Source organism: Leptodactylus fuscus, chromosome 8 (genome assembly GCF_031893055.1).
Source record: "Leptodactylus fuscus isolate aLepFus1 chromosome 8, aLepFus1.hap2, whole genome shotgun sequence".
Lineage (NCBI taxonomy): Eukaryota > Metazoa > Chordata > Amphibia > Anura > Leptodactylidae > Leptodactylus > Leptodactylus fuscus.
Window position 1 is genome coordinate 89,118,098 of NC_134272.1, and position 25,404 is coordinate 89,143,501.

Below are 25,404 nucleotides of genomic sequence, written 5' to 3' on the forward strand. Positions count from 1 at the left end.
TCCAGGACGTTAAGGATTTATTTTATGATCATCTTTCTAATAAATGTGATTTTATTTTTGTTTTTTTTTCTACATTTGACAGTTTAATTTGTACAATAAGGTCAAGTGTGAGATGATCTGCAGGAAAAGGCTGCAATAATCTGCGGGATCTGAGTCAAATGGTCACTGACCTGCAGCAGACTGACCCACCAACCTGCAGCAGACTGACCCACCAACCTGCAGCAGACTGACCCACCAACCTGCAGCAGACGGACCCACCAATCTGCAGCAAACTGACCCACCAACCTGCAGCAGACTGACCCACCAACCTACGGGCCCCCGAATGGGCCAATCTGATGCTGCTCTAGTAACACTACACAGTGTAGCAATAATATGGGGACATTTAACCATTTCTACCCTGCAGCCCGGTCAGGAGCGGAGTCCTAAATGTAGGTGTCCCCTAGAATTCCTGCATTCCCTTTAGTTACATGGACATCTAATATTAAAATGCAGAAGCAGGGACCACAGCAGCACAGAGTATTATAAAAGAGAAGTGTGCTGATATTGTGGATGGTAAAAGATGAATGACATAGTGGAAGGAGCAGCGTTCCCAGCAACACAGAGTATTTTAGGAGGGACGTGTTCTGCACTTGTGAGAGGTTATACGTAGAGGGTTATATAGTCAAAGATGAAGGCCATCCAGCAGCACAAAGTGTTTCAGGATAAGTAATGTAATGTATGTACACAGTGACTGTACCAGCAGAATAGTGAGCGCAGCTCTGGAGTATAATAAAGAATAAGTAATGTAATGTATGTACACAGTGACTGCACCAGCAGAATAGTGAGCGCAGCTCTGGAGTATAATACAGGATAAGTAATGTAATGTATGTACACAGTGACTGTACCAGCAGAATAGTGAGCGCAGCTCTGGAGTATAATACAGGATAAGTAATGTAATGTATGTACACAGTGACTGCACCAGCAGAATAGTGAGCGCAGCTCTGGAGTATAATACAGGATAAGTAATGTAATGTATGTACACAGTGACTGCACCAGCAGAATAGTGAGCGCGGCTCTGGGGTATAATACAGGATAAGTAATGTAATGTACGTACACGGCGACTGCACCAGCAGAATAGTGAGCGCAGCTCTGGGGTATAATACAGGATAAGTAATGTAATGTATGTACACAGTGACTGTACCAGCAGAATAGTGAGTGCAGCTCTGGAGTATAATACAGGATATAACCTGTTTCCCTGACTTGGAGATCTCGGGGCAGTCTCTCAGCAGACCCTGGTCCTCTCTCCTCTATACTATAAGGGTATAGCACTATTCACACCATAAGTTCTATGTTATTGTTACAGCTTCAGTCCCAGTTTATGGAAATCTACAGACACAAATGTGTTAGCCTCAATAATAATAAAAATACGCCGGGAACCAAATGATCAGCAAGAACCATAAAAGTAACATGAAAAATTAACACGTAGAGGAAGTTTATGGAAATACGAGCGCTCTGTTCCTGCTGCCTGTGAGATGTGACCGATCGTCTATTTCTGGTTCAAGAAGCAACAGCCATAACGTGGAGGACAATCATGTCTCATGTCTTATGTCTTATGCTACAAGGTAAGTTTTCTCGTCCACTGCTCCACCATACATTAGTCCGCCACCATTTTCTCATGTACCGTGAAAGTGCCGGAGCAGCAGAATCCTGAACAATCTTCCAGGATCTTCTACACTATTGGAATTTCTCGTATTTTGGAACATCTGAAGTTTTTTTTGTGCCTAAGATGTTTCTGTTCCTAAAAAACATCCTTTCACCAACTCCAACACTTTGCACTCTTCAATAGTTGCCCTTCCACTTATTCCAGCTCAGTTGGATCTAGCCCCCACCATTCCTGAGCAATCATTTGTTAGTTTCTGCACAGTACAGCTCCTTACAGTGAGGTGGGTGGTCCTAGACAGAGCAGGACCGCCCACATCGTAGGGAGCATGATTACTCAGGAACGGTGGGGGCAAGAGGAAAAATTCCAACAGTGTCAGAATAAGTGGAGCAGTACCTACTGAAGGATGTACTATCAGAGGCATTAGGCTCCTGAGCTCCCCCTAGTGGTGGCAGAAGGCAGGATTCTATCATGTACTGCAGATATATTGGAATTGACTTCCTTAAACTATAAATGTGTGCACCTTCTAGTAAAATGTCATAGCCATAGCCAAGTCCAGGCCGCTGCACTGTATAGAGAGGCAAATATCCAGGAGAATATTCTGCGGACTGCGGTTTACAGGGAATTCAATTAAACTCAATGTAGACTTTTTAAATGAAAAAAAAAGTTCTGTAGAAGGTCGGCCTGACGGGAGACGTCGTGTGTATAAGATTGTACATCAGATACTGGGGGGGAATTACATAGACGGAGATGAAATGTAAACCCAACTGAAGGGAAGAATGTCCGCTCTGATATTAAATGTGCGCACCCCAGAGCTCTATAGGCTAAAGATGTGACGGGGACAGAGATGTATAGAATGCCATATACAGAGGGATTGTGGTGTATAATACACAGCACAGCACTAATATACTGAAGATAATAGTAATATATAGTGATATGTCTAATCATAATGAAAAAGGAGCAAAGAGCAGAATAATGGGAAAATATATAATATAATAATAATAATTAATAATATATAATATAATAATAATATATAATAATATATAATATAATAATGCTACTATAATAGAATAAGATATACGGTAATCATTTAATGATGCAAAAATAACAAAATTAATACAGCCGTATTATTAAGAACCTTAAACAAGACAATAATGGAATATAATGTCTGTATCAGATCTGTCTGTCCGTCTCTATATTATAGACACATAAATAGGAAATGAAGTGATAGAAGGAAAAGTGGCAGCAATCCAAATAATTTCAATAGCTGATTTTTAATCCAAAAACTAGGATTAAGTAACTACGTATTGAAATTATTTATCTTAGGAGATAGATAGATAGATAGATAGATAGATAGGAGATAGATAGATAGATAGATAGATAGATAGATAGATAGGAGATAGATAGATAGATAGATAGATAGATAGATAGATAGATAGATAGAAAGATAGTTGGCCAAAAGTATTGGCCCCCCGCAATTCTGTCAGATAATACTCATGTTTTTCCAGAAAATGATTGCAATCACAAATTCTTTGGTATTATTATCTTCTTTTAATTTGTCTTCAATGGAAAACCACAAAAAGCCAAATTGGATCTAATTCCACAGCAAACATAAAAAAGGGGGTGGACAAAAGTATTGGCACTGTTTCAAAAATCATGTGATGCTTCTCTAATTTGTGTAATTAACAGCACCTGTTACTTACCTGAGGCACCTAACAGGTGGTGGCAATAACTAAATCATACTTGCAGCCAGTTGAAATGGATAAAGTTGACTCCACCTCTGTCCTGTGTCCTTGTGTGACCACATTGAGCATGGAGAAAAGAAAGAAGACCAAAGAACTGTCTGAGGACTTGAGAAGCAAAATTGTGAGGAAGCCTGAGCAATCTCAAGGCTACAAGTCCATCTCCAAACATCTGAATGTTCCTGTTTCTACCGTGCGCAGTGTCATCAAGAAGTGTAAAGCCCATGGCCCTGTGGCTAACCTCCCTAGATGTGGACGGAAAAGAAACATTGATGAGAGATTTCACCGCAAGATTGTGCGGATGGCGGATAAAGAACCTCGACCAACATCCAAACAAGTCCAAGCTGCCCTGCAGTCCGAGGGTACAACAGTGTCACCCCGTACTATCCAGCGTCAGCGTCTGAATGAGAAGGGACTGTATGGTAGGAGACCCAGGAAGACCCCACTTCTTACCCACAGACAGAAGCCAGGCTGAAGTTTGCCAAAACTTACCTGAGAAAGCCAAAACCGTTCTGGAAGAATGTTCTCTGGTCAGAGGAGACAAAAGTAGGAGAAGGATTCAACATAGAGATTACAGGAAAAAAAGAGGCCTTCAAAGAAAAGAAGACGCCCCCTACAGTCAGACATGGCGGAGGTCCCTGATGGTTTGGGGTGGCTTTGCTGCCTCTGGCACTGGACTGCTTGACCGTGTGCATGGCATTATGAAGTCTGAAGACGACCAACACATTGTGCAGCATCATGTAGGGCCCAGTGTGAGAAAGCGGGGTCTCCCTCAGAGGTCAGGGCTCTTCCAGCAGGAAAAGGACCCAAAACACACTTCAGGTCAGCACTAGAAAATGGTGGTGAGAGAAAGCCCTGGAGACTTGTAAAGTGGCAGCAATGAGTCCAGCCCTGAATCCCATAGAACACCTGTGGGGGAGGGGGAGAGATCTCTTGGTGGCAGTTTGGAGAAGGCCCCCTTCACATCTCAGGGGGGACCGCGAGCAGGAGCCAAAGAAGAAGGGTCTAAGATTCCAGCAGAGCCTTGTAAGAAACTCATTGCTGGTTAGCGGAAGCGGTTGTGCGCAGTTATTGTGTCTAAAGGTTGTGCGACCAAGTATTAGGCTGAGGGCGCCAACACTTCTGTCCGCACCAGTTTTGGAGTTTTGTGTAAAATGATCAATGATGTGACTTTTTTTTCATTCTCTTTTGTGTTTTTTCATTGCAAGCAAAATAACTGAAGATATTACCAAAGAGTTTGTGCTTGTAATCATTATCTGGGGGACACCGAGGATTATCTGACAGAACTGCAGGGGGGCCAAAATTTTTTCCAACACTGTAGATAGATAGATAGATAGCTATGACATAGATAGATAGATAGATAGATAGATAGATAGATAGATAGATAGGAGATAGATAGATAGATAGATAGATAGATAGATAGGATAGATAGGAGATAGATAGATAGATGATAGATAGATATGAGATAGATAGATAGATAGATAGATAGATAGATATGAGATAGATAGATAGATAGATAGATAGATAGATAGATAGATAGGAGATAGATAGATAGATAGATAGATAGATAGATAGATAGGAGATAGATAGATAGATAGATAGATAGATAGATAGATAGATAGATAGGAGATAGATGATAGATAGATAGATAGATAGATAGATAGATAGATAGATATGAGATAGATAGATAGATAGATAGATAGATAGATAGATAGATAGATAGATAGGAGATAGATAGATAGATGATAGATAGATATGAGATAGATAGATAGATAGATAGATAGATAGATAGATAGATATGAGATAGATAGATAGATAGATAGATAGGAGATAGATAGATAGGAGATAGATAGATAGGAGATAGATAGATAGATAGATAGATAGATAGATAGATAGATGAATAGGAGATAGATAGATAGATAGATAGATAGATAGATAGATAGATAGGAGATAGATATGAGATAGATAGATAGATAGATAGATAGATAGATAAATAGGAGATAGATAGATAGATAGATAGATAGATAGATAGATAGATAGGAGATAGATAGATAGATAGATAGATAGGAGATAGATAGATAGATAGATAGATAGATAGATAGATAGATAGATAGGAGATAGATAGATAGGAGATAGATAGATAGGAGATAGATAGATAGATAGATAGATAAATAGGAGATAGATAGATAGATAGATAGATAGATAGATAGATAGATAGGAGATAGATAGATAGATAGATAGATAGGAGATAGATAGATAGATAGATAGATAGATAGATAGATAGATAGATAGATAGATAGGAGATAGATAGATAGGAGATAGATAGATATGAGATAGATAGATAGATAGATAGATAGATAGATAGATAGATAGATAGATAGATAGATAGATAGATAGATAGGAGATAGATAGATAGGAGATAGATAGATAGGAGATAGATAGATAGATAGATAGATAGATAGATAGATAGATGAATAGGAGATAGATAGATAGATAGATAGATAGATAGATAGATAGATAGGAGATAGATATGAGATAGATAGATAGATAGATAGATAGATAGATAAATAGGAGATAGATAGATAGATAGATAGATAGATAGATAGATAGATAGATAGGAGATAGATAGATAGATAGATAGATAGGAGATAGATAGATAGATAGATAGATAGATAGATAGATATGACATAGATAGATAGATAGATAGATAGATGATAGATAGATATGAGATAGATAGATAGATAGATAGATAGATAGATAGATAGATAAATAGGAGATAGATAGATATGAGATAGATAGATAGATAGATAGATAGATAGATGAATAGGAGATAGATAGATAGATAGATAGATAGATAGATAGATAGATAGATAGATAGGAGATAGATATGAGATAGATAGATAGATAGATAGATAGATAAATAGGAGATAGATAGATAGATGATAGATAGATAGATAGATAGGAGATAGATAGATAGATAGATAGATAGATAGATGATAGATAGATATGAGATAGATAGATAGATAGATAGATAGATAGATAGATAAATAGGAGATAGATAGATAGATAGATAGATAGATAGATAGATAGGAGATGATTGATTGATGGATAGATAGATAGATAGATAGATAGATAGATAGATAGATAAATAGGAGATAGATAGGAGATGATTGATGGATAGATAGATAGATAGATAGATAGATAGATAGGAGATAGATATTAGATAGATAGATAGATAGATAGATAAATAGGAGATAGATAGATAGATAGATGGATAGATAGATAGATAGATAGGAGATAGATAGATAGATAGATAGATAGATAGATAGATAGGAGATTATTGATTGATGGATAGATAGATAGATAGATAGATAGATAGATAGATAGATAGATAGGAGATAGATAGATAGATAGATAGATAGATAGATAGATAGGAGATGATTGATTGATGGATAGATAGATAGATAGATAGATAGATAGATAGATAGATAGATAGATAGGAGATAGATAGATAGATAGATAGATAGATAGATAGATAGATAGATAGGAGATAGATGATAGATAGATAGATAGATAGATAGATAGATAGATAGATAGATAGATAGATAGGAGATGATTGATTGATGGATAGATAGATAGATAGATAGATAGATAGATAGATAGATAGATAGATAGGAGATAGATAGATAGATAGATAGATAGATAGGAGATAGATGATAGATAGATAGATAGATAGATAGATAGATAGATAGGAGATAGATAGGTAGATAGGAGACAGACAGACAGATAGATAGATAGATAGATAGATAGATAGATAGATAGGAGATAGATAGATAGATATAGATAGGAGATAGATAGATAGATAGATAGATAGATAGATAGATGATAGATAGATAGATAGATGGATGAATAGGAGATAGATAGATAGATAGATAGATAGATAAATAGGAGATAGATAGATAGATAGATAGATAGATAGGAGATAGATGATAGATAGATAGATAGATAGATAGATAGATAGATAGATAGATAGATAGATAGATAAATAGGAGATAGATAGATAGATAGATAGATAGATAGATAGATAGATAGGAGATGATTGATTGATGGATAGATAGATAGATAGATAGATAGATAGATAGATAGGAGATAGATAGATAGATAGATAGATAGATAGATAGATAGATAGATAGGAGATAGATAGATAGATAGATAGATAGATAGATAGGAGATAGATAGATAGATAGATAGATAGATAGATAGATAGATAGGAGATAGATAGGTAGATAGGAGACAGACAGATAGATAGATAGATAGATAGATAGATAGATAGATAGATATGAGATAGATAGATAGATAGATAGATAGATAGATAGATAGATAGGAGATAGATATTAGATAGATAGATAGATAGATAGATAGATAGATGATAGATAGATAGATAGATAGATAGATAGATAGATAGATATGAGATAGATAGATAGATAGATAGATAGATAGATAGATAGGAGATAGATAGATAGGAGATAGATAGATAGATGAATAGGAGATAGATAGATAGATAGATAGATAGATAGATAGATAGATAGATAGATAGATAGGAGATAGATAGATAGATAGATAGATAGATAGATAAATAGGAGATAGATAGATAGATAGATAGATAGATAGATAGATAGATAGGAGATAGATGATAGATAGATAGATAGATAGATAGATAGATAGGAGATAGATAGATAGATAGATAAATAGGAGATAGATAGATAGATAGATAGATAGATAGATAGATAGATAGGAGATAGATGATAGATAGATAGATAGATAGATAGATAGATAGATATGAGATAGATAGATAGATAGATAGATAGATAGATATGAGATAGATAGATAGATAGATAGATGGATGAATAGGAGATAGATAGATAGATAGATAGATAGATAGATAGATAGATAGGAGATAGATAGATAGATAGATAGATAGATAGATAGATAGATAGATAGGAGATGATTGATGGATAGATAGATAGATAGGAGATAGATAGAGAGATAGATAGATAGATAGATAGGAGATAGATGATAGATAGATAGATAGATAGATAGATAGATAGGAGATAGATAGAGAGATAGATAGATAGATAGATAGATAGATAGATAGATAGATAGATAGGAGATAGATAGATAGATAGATAGATAGATATAGATAGGAGATAGATAGATAGATAGATAGATAGATAGATAGATAGATAGATAGATAGGAGATAGATAGATAGATAGATAGATAGATAGATAGATGATAGATATGTTATAGGTTTCACATCTATTTATCATCCATTTTTTATAAACATGAGAATGAGAATAATAATAATAATCAGATACATTTCCGCTAGATACGAGGTTATTCATTGTAGATAGATACAAGATCAGTATTATCCATCTCCTATCTGTCTGTCTATAAGTGACATGAGACAAATCTGAGACAGATTAAACAGGTATGAGTTTATCCATCTTATTTCTATCTATTGATCTCCATACTTCCATCTCTCTTTATCGTCTTGTCTATCAGATCTGTCATAATAAAGACAGACACACTCGAGAATAGTTCCAGTTGGGACTGAGATGTCGCTACTTGGAATAAGGACACTGATTTTTTGGAACTGTTTATGTCTTTGGTATATACAGTATATTGACCGTCTCAATATATATGTATATTACCTGTATTGTTCTTAGACTTTCTATTCCTATCTGTCATAGATATAAGGAGTACAGACTTTATTCAGCCGGCTGCAATCTCTCATCTCTTCCTCGGAGCCTTTATCTAGCTTGTGGCTCGGTCCTTGGCTTGGATTTTTGGATGTGCGCCTTTTTCTATAGGTTACTGCGCCTAGTTTTTACTTATATATAGATAGACATATAGATTGCTATATATCACATCTCTCTATGTCTATATCCATCTCTTTCGCTCTTAGACTGTCAGCTCTTCTGGCCAGGGACCCCTTTCTCCTTTTACCTTTCCTTGTACAGCCCTGTACACTCTGTTCTTACATGTTGCAGGGTGCGCAGTGCTATATACACCACTTACATACATATATCTACATCTTCTATAGACATACCCCTATGTGTGTGATTTCGGTCTCTTGCCGGTTCCTAGAGCGCTGACTTGTTAACCCCCGAGGGCTCAGCGTATTAACCCCTGCATAGGATGTTATTGTTGGCAGCCGCAGTGGGTTCGCCTGGGGTTGTAAATAGTGAGCGTCCTGGCCGCTTTGGCGTTCCTATACTATAGCCGTGACCCCCCCAACACACCGGTGCCCCACCCTGCTAATTTGTCACTTTTTTTTTTTTATCGAGTGGTTTTGGGGGAGCCAGGCTTGTTTAAAGGCCTCTTTGATTGGCCCAGGAGTATTTTTAGAATGGGGATAACAAGGGCCGTGAATGAACAAGGCTTGTAGAGAGTCCGTCTAGCTCCTGGCGGGACCTGGTGTCCCCATCTTTCATTAGTGTACCCCCCTCCTCCTTAGTCGGAGACAGCACGACTGGCACTGAGGGGCTTTGGATGTAGCATACGGGGGCACCACAATGCCGAGGTCAAGGAGGGTTTTATTAGGGTTAAACCACAATTTATAATTAGCTGTTGCTGTAACTAGTCGGGTGTTAACCATTTAATGCCTGCAGCCTTATAACACATGACAAGGGCAAGACCGGTGTAAAAATATCTGCACATGGTGCACATTCGCATTACAGATCAATGATAAACAATCCGAGCCCTGCAGAAACAAGTTCAATTTAAAAAATCTACACGTAAAGCAGGATGCCTCAGCAGCACAGAGTATTTCAGGAAAGCAGTGTGACAATTACATGGGCGTTAGGGAGTTATTTTGTTACTGAAGATGGGATTGAATGCAAATGGAAGGAAATAAGATATTAGTCAAAGAAACAGAATTCTCAGGCAGCACAGAGTGTTTCAGCACAGGAGTCTAGTGGGAGACAGTGACGTGATTGAGAAGGGGGGTAAATAAAGCAGCCACTACAGCTCCTGGCATTTGAATGTTACTGGGAACCGCACTGTCCCAGAGCAGCTGATCTGTGAGGGTCCCGGGTGTCAGACCCGATAATGATGACCTATCCTAACCCCTATGAAGCCGAGGTCCCACGTGGCATAAACGAAAGGAAAAAAATGCTGCAAAGTGGATGCGATTCTAGTGAATCCCATCTATACTCACAGCGGACACGCTGCTGGCTCCAAGATCGTCGCGGTTCTGGAAATCACAGCAAGTCAATTACACCTACAGAAATGCCGGCGGTTCTCCTAGAGGTCTTTCTGCGGGAAAAAATGCAATATCTTTCCACTCTGATTTTTGCTGCAGCCCACGATGTGGGGCCATAGCCAGAGAGATGTTAAATGCAAAGTAGAAGGAGCAAGGTTCCCAGCAGCACAGAGTATTTTAGGAGATACATGTGTATGTTTAGTCGGAGGTCACAGAATTAGAATATATTGCAGTAACTAAAAACAATCTTATATAGCTGTAGTGACACTACAACTCCCAGCATGCATACTTGCTCCGCTGTTCTTGGAACTCCCATACAAGTGCAAGGCTCATGTTGGGAGTTGTAGTTTCGCAGCAGCCATAGGTGAGTGCTGATCCCTGTGCTAGAATGCGCCCCCCGCAGCCTGGTCACTGCACCTTCACTAACCGTTCTTTGTGCACAGCCCCTGCACACACAATATAACGCTGGATTACAATTCCTGCACAGACGGAGGAAGTAATGCGGCTATGACATGATTTCCTTCATCTGGAGTACAGTGCCATGTAAGAATGTGTCCGATACCCAGTGCCAAGTGCATGGCATCATCAGACCGGCCCATTTGTGCACAGAGCCAGGTGCAAGTGAATGGTAGCCGAGCTGCAGTAGTGCGGCCTGGCCATGTATATGTCATCTCTGTAGTTGATCTATGACAGTGCTCAGCATTGGACCCCCGACAGTCTGATATGGATGACCCATCCTAAAAACAGGCCATCGGTATCTTATCCCCACCCATTTGTTTCACTGTATTGCAAATATCCTTAGAACAAGGCTCCTGCTGTTATAGCTAATGAAGCATCTCCCTGGTAACAGACTACAAACAAACCCCATGTAGTCTGACCCTGCGGTCATGTCCCTACTCCTTACTAACCTACCACATGTAAGATGGTGAGTTACAGATCTACAATTGTAGCAGCGTCTTCCTCCGAGTCATTTGCATGTGAATCCATTTGATGTTTTTGGATCGTTGTTGTGGTTTTTCTATCGGGAAGACTCTTTGATCTCTGCTGTCTGAGGAATATTAAAGATGGTATTGAAGGCTCTTAAAGCAGACAACACTCCATTGTCTTCCCAGGTGACAATAAGCTTGGAGCATCTGGTTGTACCAGAAGGTGTGGACTATAGTAAAATTCCTCTCATCTGGCACTCCCTCCTTGAGAAGAACAACCCGAAGCGATGGGAAGCCGGCTCTCCTCCCTAACAGCATTGCACGTTATAGGATAGCATGATATGGCCCCATGTATGTAACATGTATGCAGACTACTCCCAGTCCTATGTAATATCCTGTTTATCCTTTTAATATTTTCAGTATATGACAATGTGACATGTTTACAGCAGCTCAGTGTCCATATCGTAAATAAAGCAGCTCTTTCCCTCCCTCTCCCAGCAGGAAGTCTCAGCACCAAGATAAAGTATATTCAGTCAATCACCTGCATGTAAACAGAGCTGTAAGGAAGCTCTAGTGGCACAGCAGGTATATCGCTTCTCGGCCTTTTGGCTAAGATCAAGTGTAGTATCTGTTCTTATCAGAAGTAGAGAGTAGGCGAAACTGCTGGAGAGCGCGGTCTGGGATCGGCCACAGCAGGAGTAGGCCGAAATCTATGGAGATCTGAATGGAGAACCACTTGAGGCGTTGTTAATTGGGGACGTGGTTAGTACGCCGGCTCCGCCAGTGGAGGTGATGGCACCACTGCAGGGGGCTGGCAGAACGCCACTGACGCTGTCAACACGACCACCAGGGGGACAGGATGCTCCCTGGGGATCTTACCATGGGCCAGGGAAGCACTCGAAGGTCTCTGGTGTCGTGCCCTGGGGGTTTGAGTGGCCCCCAGGGTGCCTTAAGTCACTGGGCGTGGGAAACCCACTGATTTAGGCACTATTGTGTGGCACTAGATTACACCCTTTTGAGCACACCACTCCTTAATGCCTGGTTTACCAGCACTGGAGTAATTTTTATAGATCTGGCGGTAAACCAGGCTCATACAGAGCACTTTACCACTTATATAGATGTTTTCACTTTTTTGTCCACTCGTAACCTTTTTGTGTGTCAATGAAGGGATGCTGTACCCTTATGGGACGCTTCCTGACGGTTGTCTGGGGATGAGGCCTGTAATGGGTCTCTCCCCTCTGTCAGTCGACCTGTCCTGGGGAACCGGGGCAGACGCAGACCTCTTTGCCTGAGTCAAGGAGTATCTCTGGTGGTGGCAGCCCGGAGAGAAACTTGGCGACTGGTAATCCTGAGTACCCTTGGTGGTGGCAGCCCGAGGGGAAAACGGATGTTGGTAGGACCTCCTGCTCCGGCAGATGGTCCTTTCGGTTACTCGACCCCACTCGGTCACCTTTTGGTCCTTGTGGGGAAGAGTTTGGTCAGGAACCTCTCTCCCCTTTAGGGGAAGGGTGCATTTTTTGGCAAGCATCCTGGGCACGTTTTTTTTAGTGTGACACCCACACTTTTTTCGTGCACTTGGTGTTTTTGATTTGGCACTGCGGAGACCTTCAAAAAAATCTGTACCTAGTACAGTAGGTCAGCCATTCTCAACCTGTTGTCTTGCACCAATGTACGGCTAGTTTGTGGTGGTACCCTCCATGTATACCTGTTGCCTCCAGTAGGAGACTTATCTATGTATAGCTGGTGCACCATGCACCAGTTTTATAAATCTGTATGTAGGAAAACCGCACTCTACGTAAAGCGTACCTGTCCATTTACATGCCCTTCCATGAAATGACTGGCATGTAAATAGACACTATATGACTAGTAGTAGTGCAATTTTCCCCTATTCTGTGTCCTAGAAGCACTGAAGTCCTGGGTTCAAATCCGACCAAGGACAACATCTGCAAGGAGTTTGTATGTTGCGTGGGTTTCCTCTGGGTTCTCCGGTTTTCTCCCACACTCCAAAGATTGGGAATTTAGATTGTGAGCACCATATGGGACAGTGACTGACCATGTCTGTATAGTGCTGTGGAATATGATAGCGCTATACAAGTAAGAGAAATAAATAAAAAATCAATCATTTTCGGTTTTCCCTGAGCCAATGTGCAATGAGACTGCCTATAGGCAACACCTATGAAAAAAAACAGGAGATTTTGCTTTCTCACATAGAAAATCTACATGTAGCAACAGCAGCACCTCTAGCTCTATTATACGAAGCTCCACTTCCTCCCTTCTCCATAGACTTTTATGGAGAGCTGGAATCTGATCCATCTGTAAACTGACGGTCCATCTCGTCTCCCAAAACAGATTTAGAAGAGAATTTGGAGTAAAGGAGGGAGGAGATCAGGAAAAGAGTCTGATAAACGTAGAAAGAAGAATCCGTTACAATGTATCAATTTTATTTCGAATTTTGTGAATGAATCGCCCCCCACTGACTGCGGGATCCCTGTGATCTTACACTACAATCTGATTCAGGAATAGGAGTCTTCCCTCTAAGGGTATTTTGTTGTCTGTCTATTAAGGGCGTTTTGCCAATTTTGATATTTCCACATCTCATTTGCCCCCCGGCCGGCTCATTGCAGTTTGTATAGACAGTGCGCTTAAGGACAAAGCTTCAAAGTCACAACAGCAATGTGTTTATTATAGTACGGTTGTCACCAGCGGCTCATGTGCGTACGCCTGGTACAAGCGCTCAGCTGGGGGTGCACATCTGTGCTGCACAATGCAGGGACTTATGGCAGTCTATGATCATTCCAACTTTCCACTTATCAGATGGTAGACATCCTCTGAAAAGAGTAAGGCTAAGATGTAATACCATGTACGACCTGAGGTCAGGTGTGGTGCTGTTTTTGGAAGACAAGGCCATAAGCATTGCCATATATATTAATCCACCTTTCCTACGGCAGTGAACCTGCACGGCTGACCACCAGGTCCCTTGTACTTAACATTGCAGAATCACTTTTCCACAATTCCATATCCAGGAACGGCTGCAGGAAACTTAACAAAGTCTCTGGATTAATTGGCCCTTAAACCTTCTTATAATCCCATCTTGGCAATGATACATCCTACTCCAGATCCAGAGCCCCTGCATAAGCAGGTAAATGTATCAGTAATGTAGGAAATATATGTCACAACCTATAGCAAGGTATAATACCCACAATCGTGGCGGCCACCCAGCTTTCCCAAAATGTAAAGAATGGATTTAATAGACTGGATATTCTGGGATTCTGTAGCGATCAAAATAAAAAAAATGGAAAATAAATTGTTTTAAAACCAAAATCTGAATATTTTATGCCTGCTAAACAATTAAACTTCATAAATTCCAAAAAACATGGTCACAGTTATGTATATTGTATTATTTACATTGGTCATCAGATTCCATTATGGACCAGATTCATATTAAGTGTTTTACATCTGAATTTTCAAGATATACGTGATCTGTATTTATTAAATGAGGGTAATATTACTGAAATTACATTGTAAAATGAATTTGTAAATATCCATATATATACCCCAGAGCTGCGCTCACTATTCTGCTGGTAGTGACTGTGTACATACATTATATTACTTATCCTGTATTATACTCCAGAGCTGCACTCACTATTCTGCTGGTACAGTCACTGTGCACATACATTACATTACTTATCCTGTATTATATTCCAGAGCTGCGCTCACTATTCTGCTGGTACAGTCACTGTGTACATACATTACATTACTTATCCTGTATTATACTCCAGAGCTGCGCTCACTATTCTGCTGGTACAGTCACTGTGTACATACATTACATTACTTATCCTGTATTATACTCCAGAGCTGCGCTCACTATTCTGCTGGTGCAGTCACTGTGTACATATATTACATTACTTATCCTGTATTATACTCCAGAGCTGCGCTCACTATTCTGCTGGTACAGTCACTGTGTACATACATTACATTACTTATCCTGTATTATACGCCAGAGCTGCGCTCACTATTCTGCAGGTGCAGTCACTGTGTACATACATTACATTACTTATCCTGTATTATACTCTAGAGCTGCGCTCACTATTCTGCTGGTGCAGTCACTGTGTACATAAATTACATTACTTATCCTGTATTATACTCTAGAGCTGCGCTCACTATTCTGCTGGTACAGTCACTGTGTACATAAATTACATTACTTATCCTGTATTATACTCCAGAGCTGCGCTCACTATTCTGCTGGTACAGTCACTGTGTACATACATTACATTACTTATCCTGTATTATACTCCAGAGCTGCGTTCACTATTCTGCTGGTGCAGTCACTGTGTACATACATTACATTACTTATCCTGTATTATACTCCAGAGCTGCGCTCACTATTCTGCTGGTACAGTCACTGTGTACATACATTACATTACTTATCCTGTATTATACTCCAGAGCTGCGCTCACTATTCTGCTGGTGCAGTCACTGTGAACATACATTACATTGCTCATCCTGTATTATACTCCAGAGCTGCGCTCACTATTCTGCTGGTACAGTCACTGTGTACATACATTACTTATCCTGTATTATACTCCAGAGCCGCGCTCACTATTCTGCTGGTGCAGTCACTGTGTACATACATTACATTACTTATCCTGTATTATACTCTAGAGCTGCGCTCACTATTCTGCTGGTGCAGTCACTGTGTACATACATTACATTACTTATCCTGTATTATACTCCAGAGCTGAGCTCACTATTCTGCTGGTACAGTCACTGTGTACATACATTACTTATCCTGTATTATACTCCAGAGCTGCGCTCACTATTCTGCTGGTACAGTCACTGTGTACATACATTACATTACTTATCCTGTATTATACTCTAGAGCTGCGCTCACTATTCTGCTGGTGCAGTCACTGTGTACATAAATTACATTACTTATCCTGTATTATACTCCAGAGCTGCGCTCACTATTCTGCTGGTACAGTCACTGTGTACATACATTACATTACTTATCCTGTATTATACTCCAGAGCTGCGCTCACTATTCTGCTGGTGCAGTCACTGTGAACATACATTACATTGCTCATCCTGTATTATACTCTAGAGCTGCGCTCACTATTCTGCTGGTACAGTCACTGTGTACATACATTACTTATCCTGTATTATACTCCAGAGCTGCGCTCACTATTCTGCTGGTGCAGTCACTGTGTACACACATTACATTACTTATCCTGTATTATACTCTAGAGCTGCGCTCACTATTCTGCTGGTGCAGTCACTAGGTACAGCGTGAAGTAAAGATAACACTTCCCAGAATGAAGATCTCCAAAGCAAGCTCTGTAATCTGCAAAATTATGAATACAGCTCTGCAGTATAATACATGTGAAAGCTTAGTTTGGTTCAGGGTTACTAGAAAGGTAAAGATTAGAGATGAGCGAACACTAAAATGTTCGAGGTTCGAAATTCGATTCGAACAGCCGCTCAATGTTCGAGTATTCGAATGGGTTTCGAACCCCATTATAGTCTATGGGGAACATATACTCGTTAAGGGGGAAACCCAAATTCGTGTCTGGAGGGTCACCAAGTCCACTATGACACCCCAGGAAATGATACCAACACCCTGGAATGACACTGGGACAGCAGGGGAAGCATGTCTGGGGGCATAAAAGTCACTTTATTTCATGGAAATCCCTGTCAGTTTGCGATTTTCGCAAGCTAACTTTTCCCCATAGAAATGCATTGGCCAGTGCTGATTGGCCAGAGTACGGAACTCGACCAATCAGCGCTGGCTCTGCTGGAGGAGGCGGAGTCTAAGATCGCTCCACACCAGTCTCCATTCAGGTCCGACCTTAGACTCCGCCTCCTCCGGCAGAGCCAGCGCTGATTGGTCGAGTTCCGTACTCTGGCCAATCAGCACTGGCTAATGCATTGTATTGGCGTGATGAAGCAGTGCTGAATGTGTGTGCTTAGCACACACATTCAGCTCTACTTCATCGGGCTAATAGAATGCATTGGCCAATCAGCGCTGGCCAATGCATTCTATTAGCTTGATGAAGCAGAGTGTGCACAAGGGTTCAAGCGCACCCTCGGCTCTGATGTAGCAGAGCCGAGGGTGCACAAGGGTTCAAGCGCACCCTCGGCTCTGATGTAGCAGAGCCGAGGCTGCACAAGGGTTCAAGTGCACCCTCGGCTCTGCTACATCAGAGCCGAGGGTGCGCTTGAACCCTTGTGCAGCCTCGGCTCTGCTACATCAGAGCCGAGGGTGCGCTTGAACCCTTGTGCACACTCTGCTTCATCAAGCTAATAGAATGCATTGGCCAGCGCTGATTGGCCAATGCATTCTATTAGCCCGATGAAGTAGAGCTGAATGTGTGTGCTAAGCACACACATTCAGCACTGCTTCATCACGCCAATACAATGCATTAGCCAGTGCTGATTGGCCAGAGTACGGAATTCGGCCAATCAGCGCTGGCTCTGCTGGAGGAGGCGGAGTCTAAGGTCGGACCTGAATGGAGACTGGTGTGGAGCGATCTTAGACTCCGCCTCCTCCAGCAGAGCCAGCGCTGATTGGTCGAGTTCCGTACTCTGGCCAATCAGCGCTGGCCAATGCATCCCTATGGGAAAAAGTTTATCTCACAAAAATCACAATTACACACCCGATAGAGCCCCAAAAAGTTATTTTTAATAACATTCCCCCCTAAATAAAGGTTATCCCTAGCTATCCCTGCCTGTACAGCTATCCCTGTCTCATAGTCACAAAGTTCACATTCTCATATGACCCGGATTTGAAATCCACTATTCGTCTAAAATGGAGGTCACCTGATTTCGGCAGCCAATGACTTTTTCCAATTTTTTTCAATGCCCCCGGTGTCGTAGTTCCTGTCCCATCTCCCCTGCACTGTTATTGGTGCAAAAAAGGCGCCAGGGAAGGTGGGAGGGGAATCGAATTTTGGCGCACTTTACCACGCGGTGTTCGATTCGATTCGAACATAGCGAACACCCTGATATCCGATCGAACATGTGTTCGATGGAACACTGTTCGCTCATCTCTAGTAAAGATGCTTCCAGAAGTAGAACTGGAATGATGCCCTTATGTGGCACGCTCCGTGTCTGCAGCTTCCTCCAGGTTTGAAGAGGTTAATAGGTTGAGCTGCCATTACTTTACAGTATAAGGGTGTTTTAGTATTATTTTTTCACGTTGGCAACTCTAAAGGGAAGCCCATCCCTGGCCAGTATTGTTGTTTGACAGAGTTAATCAGATCATTTAATCCTGTTGTGGAAATATTGGGCCTCATATCAAAACAATAGAGACCGGAGCCTGTTCTGGTTAAACTTCAACCAGCGAGCAACACTGCAGCAGTGTGAGCGGCCTTAACCTTTATCCCAAAGGAGCAGAGTCCCTTAATGTTGTGTCTGTTGCTTTGATAAGGGAGGTGCTGCTCAGCCGGAGGCCAAACTTCAGATTGATTCTAGATGCCCTGTACCCACTCGCACCCATGCAGAGATAGTGAGAATGACCGAGGTCCTGCCCAATGACTCATGACTTCCTAAGCAGACAGTAGCTGATCATTCAGGACCACAATGCTTCACTCTAGGCGCCATATTCAAAATGGGAAAGGAAGTGTCCAAAGGGAAACCTGCACTTGTACAACTATTCAAGACATGATGTAATAATAATGTTATTAGATGAAAAAAATATAAAAATGGGGAGAATCATAAAATAATTAACTCAGTGTCACCTATTATACAAGAACATAACTATAAAATACTATAATACTGCCACATATATACAAAACTATACTACAATAATCCTATGGAATAGACAAGAATATAACTACTATAATACTACCTCCTATGTACAAGAATATAACTACTATAATACTACTCCTATGTACAAGAATATAACTACTATAATACTACTCCTATGTACAAGAATATAACTACTATAATACTACTCCTATGTACAAGAATATAACTACTATAATACTACCTCCTATGTACAAGAATATAACTACTATAATACTACCTCCTATGTACAAGAATATAACTACTATAATACTACTCCTATGTACAAGAATATAACTACTATAATACTACCTCCTATGTACAAGAATATAACTACTATAATACTGCCCCCTATGTACAAGAATATAACTACTATAATACTGCTCCTATGTTCAAGAATATAACTACTATAATACTGCCCCCTATGTACAAGAATATAACTACTATAATACTACTCCTATGTACAAGAATATAACTACTATAATACTACTATGTACAAGAATATAGCTACTATAATACTACTCCTATGTACAAGAATATAACTACTATAATACTACTTCTATGTACAAGAATATAACTACTATAATACTACTCCTATGTACAAGAATATAACTACTATAATACTACTTCTATGTACAAGAATATAACTACTATAATACTACTCCTATGTACAAGAATATAACTACTATAATACTACTCCTATGTACAAGAATATAACTACTATAATACTACTCCTATGTACAAGAATATAACTACTATAATACTGCTCCTATGTACAAGAATATAACTACTATAATACTACTGCTATGTACAAGAATATAACTGTTATAATACTGCTCCTATGTACAAGAATATAACTACTATAATACTACCTCCTATGTACAAGATTATAACTACTATAATACTACTCCTATGTACAAGAATATAACTACTATAATACTACCTCCTATGTACAAGAATATAACTACTATAATACTACTCCTATGTACAAGAATATAACTACTATAATACTACTCCTATGTACAAGAATATAACTACTATAATACTACTCTTATGTACAAGAATATAACTACTATAATACTACCTCCTATGTACAAGAATATAACTACTATAATACTACTATGTACAAGAATATAGCTACTATAATACTACTCCTATGTACAAGAATATAACTACTATAATACTACTTCTATGTACAAGAATATAACTACTATAATACTACTCCTATGTACAAGAATATAACTACTATAATACTACTTCTATGTACAAGAATATAACTACTATAATACTACTCCTATGTACAAGAATATAACTACTATAATACTACTCCTATGTACAAGAATATAACTACTATAATACTACTCCTATGTACAAGAATATAACTACTATAATACTGCTCCTATGTACAAGAATATAACTACTATAATACTACTGCTATGTACAAGAATATAACTGTTATAATACTGCTCCTATGTACAAGAATATAACTACTATAATACTACCTCCTATGTACAAGATTATAACTACTATAATACTACTCCTATGTACAAGAATATAACTACTATAATACTACCTCCTATGTACAAGAATATAACTACTATAATACTACTCCTATGTACAAGAATATAACTACTATAATACTACTCCTATGTACAAGAATATAACTACTATAATACTACTCTTATGTACAAGAATATAACTACTATAATACTACCTCCTATGTACAAGAATATAACTACTATAATACTGCTCCTATGTACAAGAATATAACTACTATAATACTACTTCTATGTACAAGAATATAACTATTATAATACTGCTCCTATGTACAAGAATATAACTACTATAATACTACTCTTATGTACAAGAATATAACTACTATAATACTACTCCTATGTACAAGAATATAACTACTATAATACTACTCCTATGTACAACAATATAACTACTATAATACTGCTCCTATGTACAAGAATATAACTACTATAATACTGCTCCTATGTACAAAAATATAACTACTATAATACTGCTCGTATGTACAAGAATATAACTACTATAATACTACTGCTATGTACAAGAATATAACTGTTATAATACTGCTCCTATGTACAAGAATATAACTACTATAATACTACCTCCTATGTACAAGATTATAACTACTATAATACTACTCCTATGTACAAGAATATAACTACTATAATACTACCTCCTATGTACAAGAATATAACTACTATAATACTACTCCTATGTACAAGAATATAACTACTATAATACTACTCCTATGTACAACAATATAACTACTATAATACTGCTCCTATGTACAAGAATATAACTACTATAATACTGCTCCTATGTACAAAAATATAACTACTATAATACTGCTCGTATGTACAAGAATATAACTACTATAATACTACCTCCTATGTACAAGAATATAACTACTATAATACTGCTCCTATGTACAAAAATATAACTACTATAATACTGCTCCTATGTACAAGAATATAACTACTATAATACTACCTCCTATGTACAAGAATACAACTACTATAATACTGCTCCTATGTACAAGAATATAACTACTATAATACTGCTCCTATGTACAAGAATATAACTACTATAATACTACCTCCTATGTACAAGAATATAACTACTATAATACTACTCCTATGTACAAGAATATAACTACTATAATACTACTCCTATGTACAAGAATATAACTACTATAATACTACTCCTATGTACAAGAATATAACTACTATAATACTGCTCCTATGTAAAGGAATATAACTACTATAATACTACTCCTATGTACAAGAATATAACTACTATAATACTGCTCCTATGTAAAGGAATATAACTACTATAATACTACCTCCTATGTACAAGAATACAACTACTATAATACTGCTCCTATGTACAAGAATATAACTACTATAATACTGCTCCTATGTACAAGAATATAACTACTATAATACTACCTCCTATGTACAAGAATATAACTACTATAATACTACTCCTATGTACAAGAATATAACTACTATAATACGACTCCTATGTACAAGAATATAACTACTATAATACTACTCCTATGTACAAGAATATAACTACTATAATACTGCTCCTATGTACAAGAATATAACTACTATAATACTACTCCTATGTACAAGAATATAACTACTATAATACTACTCCTATGTACAAGAATATAACTACTATAATACTACCTCCTATGTACAAGAATATAACTACTATAATACTACTCCTATGTACAGGAATATAACTACTATAATACTACTCCTATGTACAATAAATTAACTACTATTATACTTCCATAAATATACAGTATACTAGCAAAAGGAGACCTGGTGTAAAGCTGTGTGTATCTGAAGACTACTGAACCTGCTAGTTTTCATTAGTGCATAGTCATCATGTAATCATGTGTATTTCAGTTTGGATATCAGTAAAAAAACCTGCAGTCAGTTGTTATAGAAATCTGAAGTAAATCTGTGTGTATGTGACATTGTGTAAGGGGGTATTCACACTTGCGCCTGATGTCTGTTCATCGTGAATCTACCAAAATTGCACAAAAAACTGATTGGGAACAGTTTGCAAATGGTCCGTTTAAAAAGCCATTCACTTCAATGGGTTTTTAAAGTAATCCGCAGGTGTGATAAAGGACATGTGACCGTGTGTATGACGCTTGGAATTTAAGTGAAAGACTTGCAGGTTTGTATTGGCTAATGCAGGTCATTTTTTGGGAATATCCTGTATCTCAGGAATGGTATGTCCTAGAGTTGAGACCTGGTCTAAAACCTTCCCAGACACCTGATGTATCTGAGCCGTTTGGTCACGCAGAAAAGAAGAAACAGACAGACAGAAACTCATGTTTATGTATATACTAGCAGGAGGATGCGGCTTCACACGGGTATATTTCATTTTTTGTTTCTGTCGTGGCCCCATAAGAATTGCCCAGTTTTGCACTGGTGTATTTTGTATGTCATTCGTGTGTGTGTGTGTGTGTCCATAAGCGTCATGTGATCATGTGTATCTCAGATTGGATATCGGTGTAAAACCTGCGATCGGTTGTTATGAATACCTGGAGTAAAGCTGTGTGTATGTGACCTTGTCTAACAGTGTCATCCACTGTGCCCTTCCCCTTTTAAAGCTGACATACAGCAGTTAAAAAAATGGCTGGGTTGCTATGGAAACCTGGAGTAAAGCTCTGTTGTGTGATACTGTGTGCTGAGCCACGTATCTAATCTTCTGGCGTGTCATATTTTGTGCAGAGCCGCATATCTAATCCTCCAGCGTGTGGTTCTGTGTGCTGAGGCACGTATCTAATCCTCCGGCGTGTGGTACTGAGTGATGAGACGTGTATCTAATCCTTCAGCGTGTGGTACTGTGTGCTAAGCCATGTATCTAATCCTCTGGCGTGTATCTCAGTTTGGATATTAGTGTTGGATTGTACATGTGGAGTGACTGTGTGTATGGCAGTTGGACTACAAGTGAAAGACTTGCAGGTTTGTATTGGCCAATGCCGGTCATTGTTTAGGGAGCACTGTATCTCCAGAACGGTACGTCCGAGAGAGATGAGGCCTGGTATTAAACCTGATACCTGTTCTATCTGTGAGCCAAATTTGGTGAAGATCGGTCCAGCTGTTTGGTTGTGCATAAATAACAGACAGACAGAAAGTCATTTTTATATCTATGTATATATAAAGAAAAAAAGCTAGCAGAAGGACCCGGCTTCGAACAGGTATATTACAATTTTTGTTTGTGTAGTGGCCCCATAAGAATAGGTTGGTTGCTATAGAAAGCTAGTGTAAAGCTGTGTGTATGTGAAGACTGAAGAACGTGCGAGTTTCCATTGCTCCATAAGAACAGACAGAAGGACAGACAAACTCATTTTAATATTTATATATAAGAGCTATCAAACAGGTATGTTACACTATATTTCATCACGTGGTCACAACGTGTCTTACTAGTGGCACGTATATTATATAGTGTGCCTACCCTCACAGTCTGATTTGGCTGATAACAGGGAGCAGTAGACACTTAGTAGGTGATGTGGAGCTGACTCTTTCCTGTTCCCACAGCCACAGACAGGCAGGATAGAATATGAGGCAGAGCTGAGGGCAGGACAGGGAGAGGTCTCAGCAGGATCCCCATCTCTCCAGCCAGTAATAGAACAACCACAGGGGTTTAACCCTCTCCTGGCTGGGAGCGGTCTGTCCTCTGCATTGCTGCATGACTCCCAGTATGTAGGGATCAGGGCAATAGCACATTAACCACCTGACCAAGAAGAGCTTAAACTGTGAAGTGCAAAACTGCAATAGCAACCTGTGTAGACTGCCAGTTATTGGCTGGCAGGGCAGGCTGGGACTTGTGGTCCGTGTAGGATTTGTGGCTGGTCCTCAGCAGGTTATAGATTGTGGTTACCAAGTGATACAATGTAACAAAATGTTGTGTCATATGTAAACAGTCTGGTGAAACAAGGTGTCAGGGTTCTGGTGCCCCCTCCTCACCAGCGATACACTATATTACAGACCCTGGTGCCCCCTCCTCACCAGCGATACACTATATTACAGACCCTGGTGCCCCCTCCTCACCAGCGATACACTATATTACAGACCCTGGTGCCCCCTCCTCACCAGCGATACACTGTATTACAGACCCTGGTGCCCCCTCCTCACCAGCGATACACTATATTACAGACCCTGGTGCCCCCTCCTCACCAGCGATACACTATATTACAGACCCTGGTGCCCTCTCCTCACCAGCGATACACTATATTACAGACCCTGGTGCCCCCTCCTCACCAGCGATACACTATATTACAGACCCTGGTGCCCCCTCCTCACCAGCGATACACTATATTACAGACCCTGGTGCCCCCTCCTCACCAGCGATACACTATATTACAGACCCTGGTGCCCCCTCCTCACCAGCGATACACTATATTACAGACCCTGGTGCCCCCTCCTCACCAGCGATACACTATATTACAGACCCTGGTGCCCCCTCCTCACCAGCGATACACTATATTA

The 25,404-nt window shown here is 39.4% G+C and overlaps 1 pseudogene; it reads left to right on the top strand.

Annotated features, from left to right (window-relative positions):
* The first annotated feature begins 12,161 nt into the window (after positions 1-12,161).
* On the top strand, positions 12,162-12,310 carry LOC142217747 (U2 spliceosomal RNA; annotated as a pseudogene).
* The last annotated feature ends 13,094 nt before the right edge of the window (positions 12,311-25,404 follow it).